Raw genomic sequence first — 16,410 nt, 5'->3', positions numbered from 1 at the left:
ATTGCTAATATCTGTTTGCCTTTTTTTTCTGAGTCAAGAATGATGAGCGTGGATGGAAAATATATGGGTTTTTGTTGTTTCTGTCAAGAGAATTACTTTCATTTTCATCATACCTTGCTGGTATTGTGCATGACTGACTCCTGACATTCTGTTGTCATGAATTCTCCACCTCAATTAGGAATTTGACTTTGTTTATTGTTTTTTTATTTTATTTTTTTGGGGGGGGGGGGGGGGTTAAAGCTGTGTGGGTTTAAAGTTGTGTGAAGTGCCTTCCTGCTTCAAACGCTCCCACATTATCCCTGTTCAAAAGGAACCCAAGATAACAGGACTTAACGACTACTGACGTATGGCTCTAACATCTGTCGTCATGAAGTCGTTTGAAAAACTGGTTCTGGCTTATCTGAAGGACATCACTGGACCCTTACTGGACCCCCTGCAGTTTGCTTCCCAAGCAAACAGGTCCGTGGATGATGCATTAGTGATGGGATTGCACTTCATCCTGCAACATCTGGACAAAACAGGGACTTATGTGAGGATCCTGTTTGTGGACTTTAGTTCGGCTTTCAACACCATCATCCCAACAGCCCTCCAGACCAAACTGACCCAGCTCTCTTTTCCTAGCTCTATCTGTCAGTGGATCACCAGCTTTCTGACAGATAGGCAACAGCTAGTGAGACTGGGGAAATTCATGTCAAACAGCCACTCCACCAACACTGGTGCCCCTCAGGGATGTGTTCTCTCCCCACTGCTCTTCTCACTGTACACCAATGACTGCACCTCTAAAGACCCTTCTGTCAAGCTCCTGAAGTTTGCAGACGACACTACAGTCATCTGCCTCATTCAGGACGTTGACGAGTCTGCTTACAGACAAGAGGTTGAGCAGCTGGCTGTCTGGTGCAGTCTTAACAACCTGGAGCTGAACACGCTCAAAACAGTGGAGATGATCGTGGACTTCAGAAGAAACCCCCCTGCACTCCCCCCACTCACCATCATGAACAACACTGTGGCTGCAATGGAATCATTCAGATTCCTGGGAACCACCATCTCTCAGGACCTGAAGTGGGACAATCACATTGACTCTATTGTGAAAAAGGCCCAACAAAGGTTGTACTTCCTTCGCCAGCTGAGGAAGTTTAACCTGCCACAGGAGCTGCTGAAACAGTTATACTCAGCCGTCATTGAGTCTGTACTCTGCACTTCAATAACTGTCTGGTTTGGTTCAGCTACAAAATCAGACATCAGAAGTCTACAGAGAACGGTTCGGACTGCTGAAAGGATTATTGGTACTTCCCTGCCCACCCTTCAAGAACTGTATACATCCAGAGTGAGGAAAAGGGCTCAGAAAATCACCCCTGGATCCCTCACATCCAAGTTACCCCATCTTTGAACTTTTGCCATCTGGCCGGCGCTTCAGAGCCGCAAATACCAGGACAGTCAGGCACAAGTACAGTTTCTTCCCCCAGGCAATCTACCTCATGAACAGTTAAATGTTCCCCACTCATGCAATAAAAATGTGCAATGTCCTTATATTTATTTGTTACCCCTCCATCCTAGTACATCCATGCATCTTACTCAATCCTATTATATTATCATTTATAGCACAATGGTTTATACACTTATTTATTTAAAAGTAAAAGCAAAGTTTTTTTTTTTTTTTTTTTTTTTTTTTACTGTGTGTTGTTGTCTCTGTGTACTGGAAGCTTATGTCACTAAAACAAATTCCTTGTATGCGCAAGCATACTTGGCAATAAAGCTCTTCCTGATTCTGATTCTGTTATTAATTCCCCACCTTAAATATGAATTTGAACTCATTGTTTAGGCTGGTAGCGCATCCTCAGCCGTATTGAGCTTATATGGATATGCTATCTCTCTATTAGAGCAGCTTCATTAAGGCGTAGATTACAAATGTATCTGTTGCATGCAGGTCGCCGTGATTTTGCCAAGTAAGACATGTTCCTGGATCAACATCTTTTGAAGATCCTGGATCAACATTAATGTCCAAAAATATAGACTTAACCCAATCCCTACCCCTAAACCTAACCCTACCCATAATTTAATCCTAAAATCAGTGGGAAATGATAGCTGATTAACAAGAGTGTAGAAGCACCTAACCCTGAGTGTAAGCCTAAAACAGATATATAGTGAAAAGTTATATCTCTATTCTGATTGGTTGATTGGAATGTTGTTCCAGGATCAACAAGGATGTTGATCCAGGAACATGTTGTACTTGATGAAAACACGCTCACCATTGCATGCAGTAGGCCGAGTCTGGTTCTTTACTAAAGCTAATCAGGCCATAGCCTGGTCGGTACACTGGTGGGAGAACATTTGTGAAAATGTAGCTGGCATCCTGACATTCTGTTGTCATTGATTCCCCACATTTAGGCTGGTAGCACATCCTGATGGCCGTTTGAGCTTATCAGGATGTGCTACTCCTTTATTAGATCAGATTTATTAAGCCCAGACTACGAATGCAACTGTTGCATGCAGTAGGCAGAGTCTGGTTCCTCACTAAAGCTAAGCAGGCCAGAGCCTGGTGGGAGGCCATTTGTGAAAATGTAGCTTGTTGCTGCAGCTAGTTTTAGTCCAGCCAGTAGGGGGTGATCATTCCTTGGCTTGAATGGGTGCAAAAGTCCTAGTGTAATGACGCAACCTCCTGATAAAGCGTTAGACCGGCACCTGTAAAAAGGAGAGTCGTTCACTTGAGGCATTAAACTGGCCTCCTGACATTCTGTTGTCATAAATTCCCCACCTTAAATATGAATTGACCTCATTGTTTAAAGGGGTCATATGATGCGATTTCAATTTTTCCTTTCTCTTTGGAGAGTTACAAGCTCTTGGTGCATAAAGAAGATCTGTAAAGTTGCAAAGACTAAAGTCTCAAATCCAAAGAGATATTCTTTATCAAAGTCAACACTCTGCCACGCCCCCCTAAAATGGCTCGTTCAAACACGCCCCCACATATCTACGTCATTTTGTGGAAATATTTGCGTAATGCTGCCCAAATGTTCATGCAAAGAAAGAAGGTGTGGTTTCAGTAAACAGTTATTGTTGAAGCAGCCATGTCAGGGAGATGCTGTGTGTATCTAGGCGAATGCAAAAGCACTTTATTTGGTCTTCCGAAAGTAGACGCATTCAGGAAGCTTTAAGATTACTTACAACAGAACAGCAATGCATTTTATGGACAACCGTTTTGTGAACTTAGGATAGGAGGTAATTCTGACTTCGCTACAAGAATCTGGCACTTCTGAATCAACTACTGTAAGTATGTTTTGTTATTAAAGTATTTGCTGTTGACTTCAAATGCGGAGTTTTGCGCGTCGTGTGTGTGTGTGTGTGAGAGAGAGAGAGAGAGAGAGAGAGGGAGAGAGACAGGGTTACACAGTGGAGTCAGCTGTCTTAACCGTCCGTGGCTTGTGTACTGCAAACACATATCAGCTTCATCACTGTGTCTGTCATGCGACTCTGTTCCCATTTCAGGCTTGAACTGATGGTAAAACTAAGGACATTGTTAACTGTCTTTACATTTATTTAGAAAGATGTAGCTCATGATTATGGAAAGGGGCGTTACATTTCCGACGAGTGCTTGCGGTGTTCGGCCAATCACAATGCACTGGGTCAGTTGGCCAATCAGAGCAGACTGTGCTTGTCAGAAGGCGGGACTTTGTAGAAAACAACGCTTTTGAGAGGGGCGGGGCATAGAGGACCTACAATAATGTACAGTATTTGAGAAATAATACGTTTTTTGAACATTAAAGCATTTCAACATATTCTGTTACACCAAATACACAAAATAATAATCTTTAAAAAAGCATCATATGACCCCTTTAAGCTGGTAGCGCATCCTGCCAGCGTGGTGTAGCTGATATGTTGAGATACTAGGATGCATGGATGAATAAATAGATATTTTTATTGTTTATTTTTTCATTTTTTTTTTCAGAATATTCCCACCTCAGTGTCATTTTAATCAAATCCCAGATTAACAGCATTTTGTAATAGAAATAACAATGTCAGAATGAAAATGATAGCTAACATTTGATTTATCATAAATACACATATTTAACAAAATTACAGCTTTATTTGAAATGACACAAGAAAAACATTCTGCTCAGAAGATATTTGATATTTGACTTTTCTTTGTTTTCTTGCTTTACCAGCATTTTTTATTTGGGGGGTGGGGGATAGGGTTGTTTGATGTGGTTTTAATTAAATTTCTTTGTAGATTGAATGTCTGGGTCTGGGAAAGGATATGTCACATTAAAACTGTCTTGGAAACACTTGGTTTTTGCTACTTTTTTCACAAATGCATGTTATATATAGATTTCCAGTGGGAAGTCATGGCCTAATGGTTACAGACTTTGACTCCTAACCCTAAGGTTGTGGGTTCGAGTCTCGGACCGCCAATAACACGACTGAGGTGCCCTTGAGTAAGGCAATGATAATATTAATTATATTAATATAAATAAATATATACATGGAAATACAAGGTTATATTTTCAAAATATATACTGTTTGTGTGTGCATTTATTTATACATAATAAATATACACTGTACACACACATATATATTATGTAAACAAAAACTTTTGTTTTGGATGCGTTTAATCACGATGAATCATTTGACAGCACAAAAAAAATAAAAAATATAAATAAATAATCTAATTGGAGTAGAAATATAATCATGTGTTGTATATAAATCAGTTAATTTTAACCTTCAGTATAAAAGTAATGTAGTACCAACTGAGCCTGGTTTCTCCCAAGGTTTTTTCTCCATTCTGTCACCGATGGAGTTTTGGTTCCTTGCCGCTGTCGCCTCTGGCTTGCTTAGCTGGGGACACTTAATTTCCAGCGATATCGAGACTTGATTGCACAGATACTTAAACTGAACTGAGCTGGGCGATGACATCACTGAATTCAATGATGAACTGCCTTTAACTGAAAATTGAGTGTTTACTATTGTCCTTTTGCATTATTGACACACTATTTTCCTATTTGATACTGTAAAGCTGCTCTGACACAATCTGTATTGTTAAAAGCACTATATAAATAAAGGTGACTTGACTTGACCAAGTGATTCTCATGTATATTTTACAGCATCGGTTGAGAGATATATGCAGAATAATCAATACTGAATCTAATTTAATCAAATTGGAAATCCAATCGAAAGCTTGTGAGTCCGAATCAAATCATGAAATTTGTGTCAAAACCCAGCCCTACTTAATAAGGTGAATAAATGCTGAAATTATTTTATTTGTTTTTTTAGTAAAAGGAAAGGTCTGTTCATGTTTAGTGTTGTTATGTTTGACATTTAAAATAGTCTCTGTTATGTTTACATTTTTGTGATTATCATTGTGCTGAAGAGTAGACCACATGAAGGTAAATACTACACTGATTCTATGTCTGTGCTTATGCCAGTGATGAGTGGTATCTTGCTTGTTCATTACATTTACATGCTAAATAAGTTACATTAACATGTGCTTTTCTAGCTGTTGATTTTAAGTGAAAAAGCTGAAATTATTTGGTTCCAGGCCCCCAAATCCATTAGTTGGAGCAACTTATTCAACTTTTTCAGTAAACAGCTTAAAAGTGTTTGTTACAGATTATAAAGTTCTTCTAACTCAATATGGTTTGCTGGTTGCACATAATTTCATTACAAGTTGTTGTAACAAAATATTGATGTAAACTGTTCAGTTAATGAATTTTTGTTGTTGTTGTTGTTTTTAAACTGGCACATGATTTTTTTAGAGTGCTGATAAAATGTTTCCAAGATGGTTTTAGTGTGACCTTCATGCAAGAAAATAAAAAAGTAGAAGTTTATTAGTTGTAATAAAAATCAATTCCTGGCACATTGCACTCACGGCAATGGCAGACTTAGCGATCGAACTATGACAAAAGAAATCATTTACAATTCCCCAATTGTTTCTGACACAGCAAAATTGTGGCCAAAATCATACAGAGTGTACCAGGCTTAAGACTGAATTTAGAAGAAAGAAAAAAAACCTTGACATTAAAGATGACGGATGAGCGGATGACTATACAGTAGGTTACATAAGACAATAAAATAAAGGCCATTCAAGAACCGGATGGATTGATGAGCTCGTTGAGAGGAAATGGCAGTCAGCCAGATATCTCAGAGGTCAACCCTGAAAGATACCGCTTTTAAGAAGGCCAAGGCTACCAGGCCAGTGTTTCCTGTAGGGAAATCAGAAAAAGAGAGTAAGAGAGAGGGGAAAATAATAAAAGGAATAGATGCATCGTGGTGAAGAAGCTAAACAAGTGAGGGAGGGGAGCCGAGAGAACATGTTCCGTTGAACTCTGCTAATTTAGATTAAAAAATTTCCATAATAATGAGATGAATTTCACTTGCCACACGTTACAATTACGCTTTTTTCCATGGCTAACCACTACTAATTCATTCAGGTGGTGAGGCGCACCTCTTGCATTTAAATCTATTTATACCTCCATTCTCACCACCAGTATTTATATACATTATTCCATTGTCAATCTTGTTTTATTAATCAAAATAATTACACAAAAAGTGCATCAGGAGGAAGAATAATATCAAGTTTTTACAAAGGTGAAAAATTTCCCCCATCTGTCCTTTTTCGTTTGCAGCAGCGCTATGTACAAACACTTGAGCTGTCTAATTGAGCTTTAGAGCAAGATGCCCAAATCAGATTTATGCAACCCATATGCTGCAAAAATAAACATAGCCCATGGGAAAAGAATAGGATAGTGTCATGTAAACTGCTTAGGTATTTCTTAAGAGTTTCACTGAAGTGTTGTTGATCTTGAGATCTTCATCTCACATTTTGCAACTCCTGTTTTCAACTGCTGACTCCCTGCATCACCCTGGACTGAAGGCCATGCAGTCCACATGCTACTGTCAGGGTAGAGGCCTTTGCTTTCCTTTTTATGCACCTCTTGTCTCTGACAAGTCATTAAAGAATATATCTGGATTCTACAGGTAGCTTGTTGCAGAGAATGAAGCTATACCTGTTGCTTAACCACAGAATAAGATTTCTAAATAAAAGTTGTATGGCTAAAGCCAAGCCAAGACTGAAGAATGTCAAACTTTGATATTTTAAGTGTTTTAATTTATGACAGATGTCCCCAAAATAAACTCTAAAAAATGGTGCTAAATATCACTTAAAGTGGTTCGTTGTCTCGTAATCACAGAGGAATCACTATACAGCACCTTTGTCAAATGGTGTAGAACCATAAGAGGAAACTCCATTCTCCTCCTTAGATTTTAGATATGTTACTTCATATCTTCGAATGGGAATTTGCTACAATGGCAAAAGCAAATCAGTGCAGAAATGTCCTCCACGTTGTTTGTACACATTTATGTATTTAGCAGACTTACAGTGCATTCAGGCTATAAATTTTTTTTTACCACTATGCATGTTCTCTGGGACTCGAACACATGACCTTTTGCACTGCTAACACAATGCTCTACCACTGAGCCACAGGAACATTTAGTCAATTAACAGGGTGCACAGGTTTAAAAAAAGACAGAGTTTTTCCAGGCCTGAAAACGTTATAGAAAGGTACAAAATGTTTAATAAAGGCATGCAAAATTCTATTCTATGTTTATGTCCTGCTGTTAAATATTTAATCAGCTAGTGCATTGTCTAAATGTTTTGTTTTTGTTGTTTTTTTAATCCTTATTCAGTCATTTTCTTTTGGTATTGTAGCTGAAGGACAGAAGAATGATCTAGTTTGCAATTGGTTGTGCAAAGCGAGCACCAGCATGACAGAAAACAAGACACTGTGAGTCTTAAATGTGCGCATGATGACAAGAATTGTAGTGTGTGTCTGGCATAAGCAAAAATAAATAAATAAATAAATAAAAAATAGCCCTTTGAAATCTAACAAATGTGCTGCAGTGGCGGATCATTATTCTGCCATGTTCAGGAAGGACAAGAGAGGAAAGACATTTTTTGGAGGCGAAATCATGTCATGGAGTAGTAGGTTGGCTGATGCATAACATGGCTATTTGTTTTGTATTCATTTTCAAGATTTTAGGTCAAACTTTAGGAAGGGAAGTGTATATTATAACGTTCTTTAATATTCAGCTATGTGACAGTCAATTCTTAAAGTACAAATTGTAGTCTCTTAGTTGTAAACATAAGAGGGTCATGTATTAAATGAAGTATAGCATGGTAAACTGCATGTCAACTTTCCCAAAGTATTTCATGTCACTGTCCAATGACTTCTGTGTCAAAGAATGTGTGTATGATTGCGCTTTTATTCCCAGATAATGCAGGGTCATGACAGCATGCTGTGGTGAGAGAAGCAGTCAATGTTGAATTAAAGGCCTGCAGTCAGCCCTGTGAGAAGTACCTCAGCATTATTTTTCCCTCTCCATCTGTCAAAAGCTGTGTCTCTCACTCCACTTAACAGCCTACAGTAAATAAAGAACGAAAGCTTGTCATAAATGCCTATAGCTTATTAGAAGCTCTGCCGTCAACTTCCAACGGCTAAAATCAACCAAATGAAGCAAAGGGAATGTTCTGTCAGGCAGGCACTGATGTCATACATACAGTGTCCAGGTCATTGTGAGGCTGAGGAAAGAAACATTTAGGCCTCCTGCTGCGCTGCTCTTTGGCCACTGATGACATTTCTGTCCAGTGATTCAGCCTTAGGAGTGATGCTCAGTTGCTTTCTTTCTTTTTCTGTCGCTTTTTCTCTCTATGCTCCACTTTTTTTTTTTCCAGTGCCCTGTATAAAGCCTGTAAGGAGACTAGAACTGCTTTAGTGGCATATTTGTATATGCCCACTTTGGGTGTTAGTCATGTTTAAGGAGTACAGTAGTTCACCCAAAAATGAAATTCTGCCATTATTTCCTTGGCCATTTTAACCCCATATGAATTTTGCATTTAACAATAATGCTTTGCAGAATTTCTAAGCTGCTTTTTTCCATTCAAATAGTGCAAATGGCTATTGCACGCCTTGGCCATAGTATAGTGTGATAAATTAACCAAAATGTAACAGATGTTTTGTTGAAAACACTTCTTATCAGTATGATTGGTCATATGACATTGAAGATCCAATGACCTTCGGCATCATTGACATTAAATATGGTGTATGTAATTGGATGGAAGCTTGTTTCTGCTAGAGGATGAAAAAGGAAGGTAATTGCAACAATTTGGACTTTTTCCTTTGAAAAATTACACGTGCATTTCTGAAAGGAAAAGTCAGAATTGTTAGATAAAAGTTGCAATTACCATTTTTATTTTTATTTGTGGAGGAAACATTTTGTGAGATGTAAACCCAGAATTCAGAGAATGGAGGATAAAATGTTGAAATTGCCTTTTTTTTAATTATTCAGTGGTGGAAACAGGCTTCCATAGATTTAAGAGCTGTGGATGAAAAGAGTCATTTATGGTGATTTATGTTGTTTTGTGGTGCATTTTTGGAGCTTGCCCAGTAAAAATTACTATTACTTTTAGTGTTTAGAAAACAACAGTTGTTCTACAAAATATATTGCCCTCCAAAAGTTGGGAAAATCAAAAAATCTGGTAGTCTCATTCAGAGCATTGAAAAATGCTAAAGCTTTTTATAAACCTCCAAGCTGTTTTATTTGGTCTGTAAACAAAAAAGTAAATCATTATTTCTGATGTTTACTTATAATCACAAGTTGCTTTAATGCATTTACATCAATAAATAACAAGGATTTATGCTCATACTGTCCAAAACCTTGCTTTGCCCAGAGAGTTTCCAGGCTTTTGAAGGGTAATTTATCTTTTGTGTTCAATGAAAGAAAGAAAGTTGTACAGGTTTGGAATGACATTAAGTTAGTAAATCATGACAGCATTTTCATTTTTAGGTTAGCCAATCCGTTAAATATTCCTTCCTAGCCTGATCAAAGCACCTTTCAGACATCCTCATCTTGTTCTTTGAAGAACCAGTAGCCTTACTTCACCCTTTAGTAGAATTAATTTTGCAAACTGTGCAAACTGTAGACCCTTCTGGCACATGAGCCCTCCATGAATAATACAAATTGATTTCCGCAAAGAGGCTGTAAAACTTTGGACATTTACCCTGCTGCACTGGCTGAGTTTTTGTTTTAACAAATAAATAAAATAAACAAAAATAAATTATGTACCACCTCCTAGAGATTAATCTGGATGTTAATCTGTCAAGTCTATTAAGCCCAGAGTTACAGGATTATCAGAAGAGTTTGTTATCTAAAAGCATGGCCATCTGTCCGACTCGAATAGACTGAGTTTCTTGTTGAAGGGCAAGACATCCTATCAATATTTAATCTCCATAAAGTCAGACTTGTAGGGCATGAGCAGTTGTGGTGTTTAAATTCAACAAAATCCTTCCGTCTCTACAGCAATACTGTTTGATTGAGATTTCATCTTAAATGGTCATGGCTTCAATTCCAGTTTATCTTTCCTCAGGCCCCTACAGAATGGGAACTGCATGACTCTTGGGTTGGTACATGAGCTCACTAGGATGGGTCAAATGTTGACAACTGCGCAAACCTTGGCTAGTAACTTAAAGACACTTTAAAATGTAGGTGCAGATGGGATACTTTAATAGCACTCATGGGAGATGAGAATTTGGCAGAAGAGGATGGATTGCGTGCGAAAAGGCTGGAATTAACTTTTCACTGCAGTGGTGGGTCAGATAAGGGCTGCTGGGCTCAGACGGCAGCACCCTTGAGAAACAGTGGAAACGAGTGAAAAAGCAAATAATACAATTCAAAATAATACACTAGCAAAAGGTGTTAGTCAAGACAAAAATGCTAATAAACAAATGTCCTACTGTAGTTTTGGAGAAGAAGTGACCCCACTCTGAGAACATGATTACTCTCAAAGTGAAGCAGCAAGACGTCTTTATTCTTAGCCAAATGCATCCTGTACAAGCATAAACATGGGGAATTATGGTAAGGTTGTTACTATTATAGTTAATTTTTTAGTTGTGTTTTTTCTTAGTCAATTGGTGACCTCTCATCGTTATTAAAATTGTGGCCATTCATACACAGTGGCCAAAATGTTCTAAAATGAGGAAACAAATTAAAGGGATAGTTCAAAAAAAAAAAAAAAAAAAAAATTCTGTCATTAACTACTCACCCTCATATTGTTTTTGAACCCGTAAGATGTTCTTTCATCTCTGGAACACAAATTAAGATATTTTTGATAAAAATCCGAGAGCTTTCTGACCCTGCATAGACAGAAAGGCAACTATCACGTTCAAGGCCCAGTAATGTAGTAAGAGAATCATTAAAACAGTCCATGTCACATCAGTGGTTCAACCTTAATTTTATGAAGCTTTGAGAATACTTTTTGTGCAGAGAAAGCAACAGTTTCTTCTCTTACACGTCAGTCTTCAACGCACGTTCATGAGAGTACCATGACGCATGTGTATGTGTTCTTCTGCTTGTAAACAAGCTGCAGCTCAGAATGCCTGCTCCAGCATTAACAGCACCCCACGTCATCTGTCATGGTGCCAGTGGATCCCTAATATATCTGAAAATAAACAGATCTGCTGATAGACACAACTTTTAAATGCTCCTGTTTGCTTATTTGTGAGTGCTCGGTGAAGAGGGTGAAGCGATGATCATTGTAGCCAATCACAGTCATATTTGTTGAACACAATGACCAGGTGTAAAAATTTGCTCAACAAATGTTGGGACATGGGACATTTTTTAAATTTCAGTACCGAATGGTATCACGGTTGGTACCTTTGTCAACACTAGCCCCCACTCAACATTCTTTTTTGATAATCAGTTTTACTGAATGTATGTCACAAATTACAGAAGAATAGATCTGTTGATATACATATGTTTAATGGCAACTATATATATAAAAAAAGAAAATGGTATGCATTGTAAGTAGCAGTTTTTATTTGTAGTCATGTGTTTTTAGATTTGCTAAAAATAAATATTTTCATATTAGATGTACTTTTTCTGTACACTCGCTTCCATGTCTGGCTTATTTAAATCCATATAAAACTCTAGATTTGCCAGATACCCCTTCAAGCAACCCTCAAGATTTTATTTTTCACTTATAATACTTAGAGAAGACATGTTCTTGACTTAATAGTATAGAGTTGTATTATATACATACAAGTATAATATTTGCATTTACCACCCAGAAGAAAAAAAAAAAAAAAATAAAACTTTTTCCTTTGAAGCAAGAAATTAACTCCGAGTTGGATGCATAAATCAAATGTGAAATGCAGTGTTTACAAAAACACCATAGGATATTGGCTAAAGCAGGCTTGAAGTGTGTGAATCTCTTCATTTGGAAAACTGTCTGAAAAACATCCAGCAAGAAGTAGAATAACTTCATTAAGTATGTAATTCCACAGATGTATGATCTTTCATCTCTGGTGTTTTCTTCAACACATCTCCCCTTGACATTCTTTCAACAAGTCTCACAATGCTTTAATTAAATATTAAACTACACAAGGGGTTCTGGTTGCTTTTGCACATCTGTTTTCACACTGAAAATACATCATGCTTTGGAATATCAGAAAGAAAAATTCTCATGAAATGCAATTTAAAGAGAGAACATAAGGACTTAGACAGATTCTAAGGACTTAGAGAGACTAGCAATAGCAATCTAGCTTTGAAAGCATAAGTTCCCACCCTCCCTGCAAATCACTCTCCAAAGTCACGCCTCTTCCAAAACACAGGCAGACCAGAGGCTAACCAGTGATACCATGAGAGACGGCATTGCTGAAGGCTTAAATGCATCTCTGTCAGATTACCACTTTTCAATCACCAGTAAGAAAACATTACAGTAAAAAGCGCACAATTTTACAATAATAACGCCTTCCATTCTCCCTCAGTCTGTTTGAATGCGCTGATGACATTACATGTCTGTGCAGACAGGGTGCATGAAGGTATGCAAATACATACATTGACAGGCAGGTAGGACAGCCTATCTTAGAATATGATTGAACAAACATTTCATGGTCCTGTGCCTTCCACAGATTATATAAATACATAAAAATACATTACAGACAGTTAATTTCTAAAACTGGTGCATTAAGTTTTGAATTTATTTGGGTAGATGTTTTGCATTCTGTCATGGTGTATTTGGTGGACAATTGGAGCTGAATGTACATCAGTGCCATTGTGTCTGTCTCACAGTCTGTTTATGCCATCTCAGTATGCAGAGGATGTGCCATTCGCATTGCCTGTGTCATGCATAGCTGGAAAATTAATGTGTCTGCCGTGGTGAATATTTCACCTTATACGGATGAGCTTTGAAAATTAGAAGGAAAACTATCTTTTCCCTGCATTTGAGAAACTTTTGTTTTGATGCTCGTCAGTACAACAATATAAGCAAACAGCATTTTATCTGTTCCAGTGTTCGAGAAGATCTGCGAGCTCTGAACTGTAGAAGACAAAAGATTGCGTAAAGATTATTTAATTATAACCTGAGATTAAACAGGGAGTCAAGACAGCATAACACTTCAGTGATTATGTAAACGTGGAGGAAAAGAAAGCGAATAATGACAGAGGCTACAAGTAAAGCATGTGCGCAGTTGCCAAGGCACTTTGGGTGACATGAAAATTGGATTCAAGCTCAATGTAATACTATACTATGCCCCCAGATAGCTGACAGAGGCAGATTTCTCTGAGCAGGAGACAGAACATGCAGAAGAGTATATGCAAAGCACAGTCTACATGGCTGCCATCTGATATGCACCAAAATATCAAAGACAGACAGCTGCCTGCGCAGTCCTCCTCCACACTCAAACACACTCTCCCCTGATTCTGAAGAAAAAAAGCTTTTGATCTAAAACAACTTGAAGCTGCTGTATTCTCAGATGTGAATTAATATTGCATGGAAACAACCTTGCAAGCCTTTCCTCTTTTACTTTTTTCTTCTTCTTCTTGCCCTCAGCAATGATTCGGCAATAGAGTCTGTAGCCAATTTGTCATTCAGACCCATCCAGCAATCAAGCAAACCGTGGATGTGCCTTATCCCCCTCGTTGATGATTAGTCGGTGTTAGTTTGGGCAAATTAATGACGACAGCTGTTAGTGTTGTGAGTTTGTGTGTAATCCCACCACTTGTCAATCATGTTTCTCCCGACTGGGGAGATTTTTTTGTGCTGTCATACTACAAACGGCATCAACCTCACTGTCAGCGGCAAGCTAATGATCAGAGCACACAGCTCAGACATTTAGATTGTTTTAGGCAGGTAATATCTAAAGACAGCAACATGGGAAGCAACGTCACCCCAAAAGACTCCATCAGCCCCTAGACAATTCAATCCTTTTCTTTTTAATGCAGTCAAAAGCTGTAGGGTGTTTATGCAGTGTTACATTCAAAGTCGGATGTGGGATATTATTACTTGATATCTTAGCCTTCAAGCCATAAAGACGTTCTGTTGCCTGGTGTTCAGAAGCTCACATATTATGGAACAAAATGGAAACACTAACATTAGTTTTGCAAGTGTTCACTTGTCAACAAAGGTGTCTCCTAGTAGTTGTATTGTAAAGGGAAAATAATTCTATGCAGTAATTCTCTGCAGTGCTGGTTTTTCAAAAGAAAGTAAAGTTTACTGTACACGACTGTATCTGCACATCAGTGTGCTAAACTGGTTTTATTATCAGTACCTTGAGTAATTTTATTTGTTTAAATGTTAATTGTTTCCAAGTTGGAGATCTGAATTTAAGCAGCATTCCTTTGCAGTTTTCCTATAGTAGAAATAGGGAAATATGACTTTTGCACTTGATTGGAATGCAGCATTGGTTCTTGTTACTTTGACTAGTTAGCGGTTATAACTACATTATAATGTGGCCAAATGTATGTTTCTCCACTGATGAACATTAAAAAGTAGACATGTATTCTGACTAAACAAGTCTTATGTGCAATTGATATTTAGCTTGCAAAATTCATGTGCTGCCATTTTAGTATATATTGCTTTATGTGAGTATACACTGTTCAAAAGTTTGTAGGAAAAAATATTTTTTTATTTATGTTTTATCATTTAATGCATTTATTCAGCAAGAATGCAATAAATTGGTCAAACATGACAGTAAAGACAATGTTTATAATATTACAAAAGATTTATTTAAAAAAAAAAAGCTTTTGAACTTTCTTCAGCTGTCAGTTGAAGTTAATCATTTGTTTTGTGATGATATTGAGGATTATGAAATCAGTAAGGTTTTGGTTTTAGTATTAGCTATGTCAAAACACCTAGAGCTGTGGTGCTCATGTGGAAAGCACAGTTCCAATCCAGCTTGTGACATTTTTCTAATCTCATTCCCTCCATCTCTACCCATAATTTCCTGTCCTATGTTATCTTTTTATTAAACATACAGATCAAGCTTTATTTTTAGCAGTTTGCAGTTTTACTGTTGTGTTAGGTAACTGGTAGTGCATCATTGATTTAATTACCTCTCTTTTGTCATTATTTAAAGCCAGTTCTTTATTAAAAATGGTTTCCAACTGCTTTGGAGTCCCAACTGTACCAGCATTGATTAAGCAAAAGCATATGCGGAAACAGCTCTGAACTAATTGATGGCAAAATGGTTTGAATCGTTAAACTGCCCTGGAATTTTCTGTGGTGGCTGGAAATTATTTTCATCAGAATTTCATTAGGTTTGCTCTTAATCCTCTTGCACCTCCCTTGACACCTGGAGAAATGAAATGCACTTAATTTGCCTGTTAGGTGCAGATGTAGACTCCAGCTGCTGGCATGAGGGTCTGTCAGAATCCTTCATTTGAAATTTCTGCTCACTGTATCTTCATAGTAAGTCCTGTGAGAAGCTCTTTTGAACTGAGATACAATCATGAAAAACAGAATAAAATGTATTATCAAGACATTTTCATGACAATTCATGACTATGAAAGTCTAAAACACTTTCATTTGTATCAGCATAAAGGCTGTAAATATAGACTACTTACCATAAAATGCAATACTAAAATATTACAAATAAATACTTCAATATTTTAATAATAGCCTTTTTATATTACAGCACAGAGAGAGTTGTTGTTGTTGTTGTTGTTGTTGTTGTTGTTGTTGTTGTTTTTTCACATTATATGACATTTATTTTATACATACCCAACAGGACAATAATGAATCCATTGAAGGAATCAGTTAATCACTAGAGGGTCACTTGTTTCATTCCTATATGTATCAGTTATTTTGAGCAAAACAGATTGCATGATTCAATGACTTTCTTATAAATAGAGTCATTTGTTTCAGTTCCTAAATGATTCAGTGATTTGAATGAATCATTTATGAATGATTCAATGACTCAATCTTAAAGGCAGTTGTGACATGTTGCCACCTACTGGCAAACAAACCACAGCAGAAAATAGAATATGAAATATACCTGTAAACATCAATCTCATTAATTAATAAATTGTCTTAATTAGCATTGCATTTGAAGCAGTCTAATCAACAATGAATAACAATATGTTATTTAG

This window comes from Cyprinus carpio, chromosome B14 (genome assembly GCF_018340385.1).
Source record: "Cyprinus carpio isolate SPL01 chromosome B14, ASM1834038v1, whole genome shotgun sequence".
NCBI classification, from domain to species: domain Eukaryota; kingdom Metazoa; phylum Chordata; class Actinopteri; order Cypriniformes; family Cyprinidae; genus Cyprinus; species Cyprinus carpio.
This window is presented reverse-complemented; position numbering follows the sequence as displayed.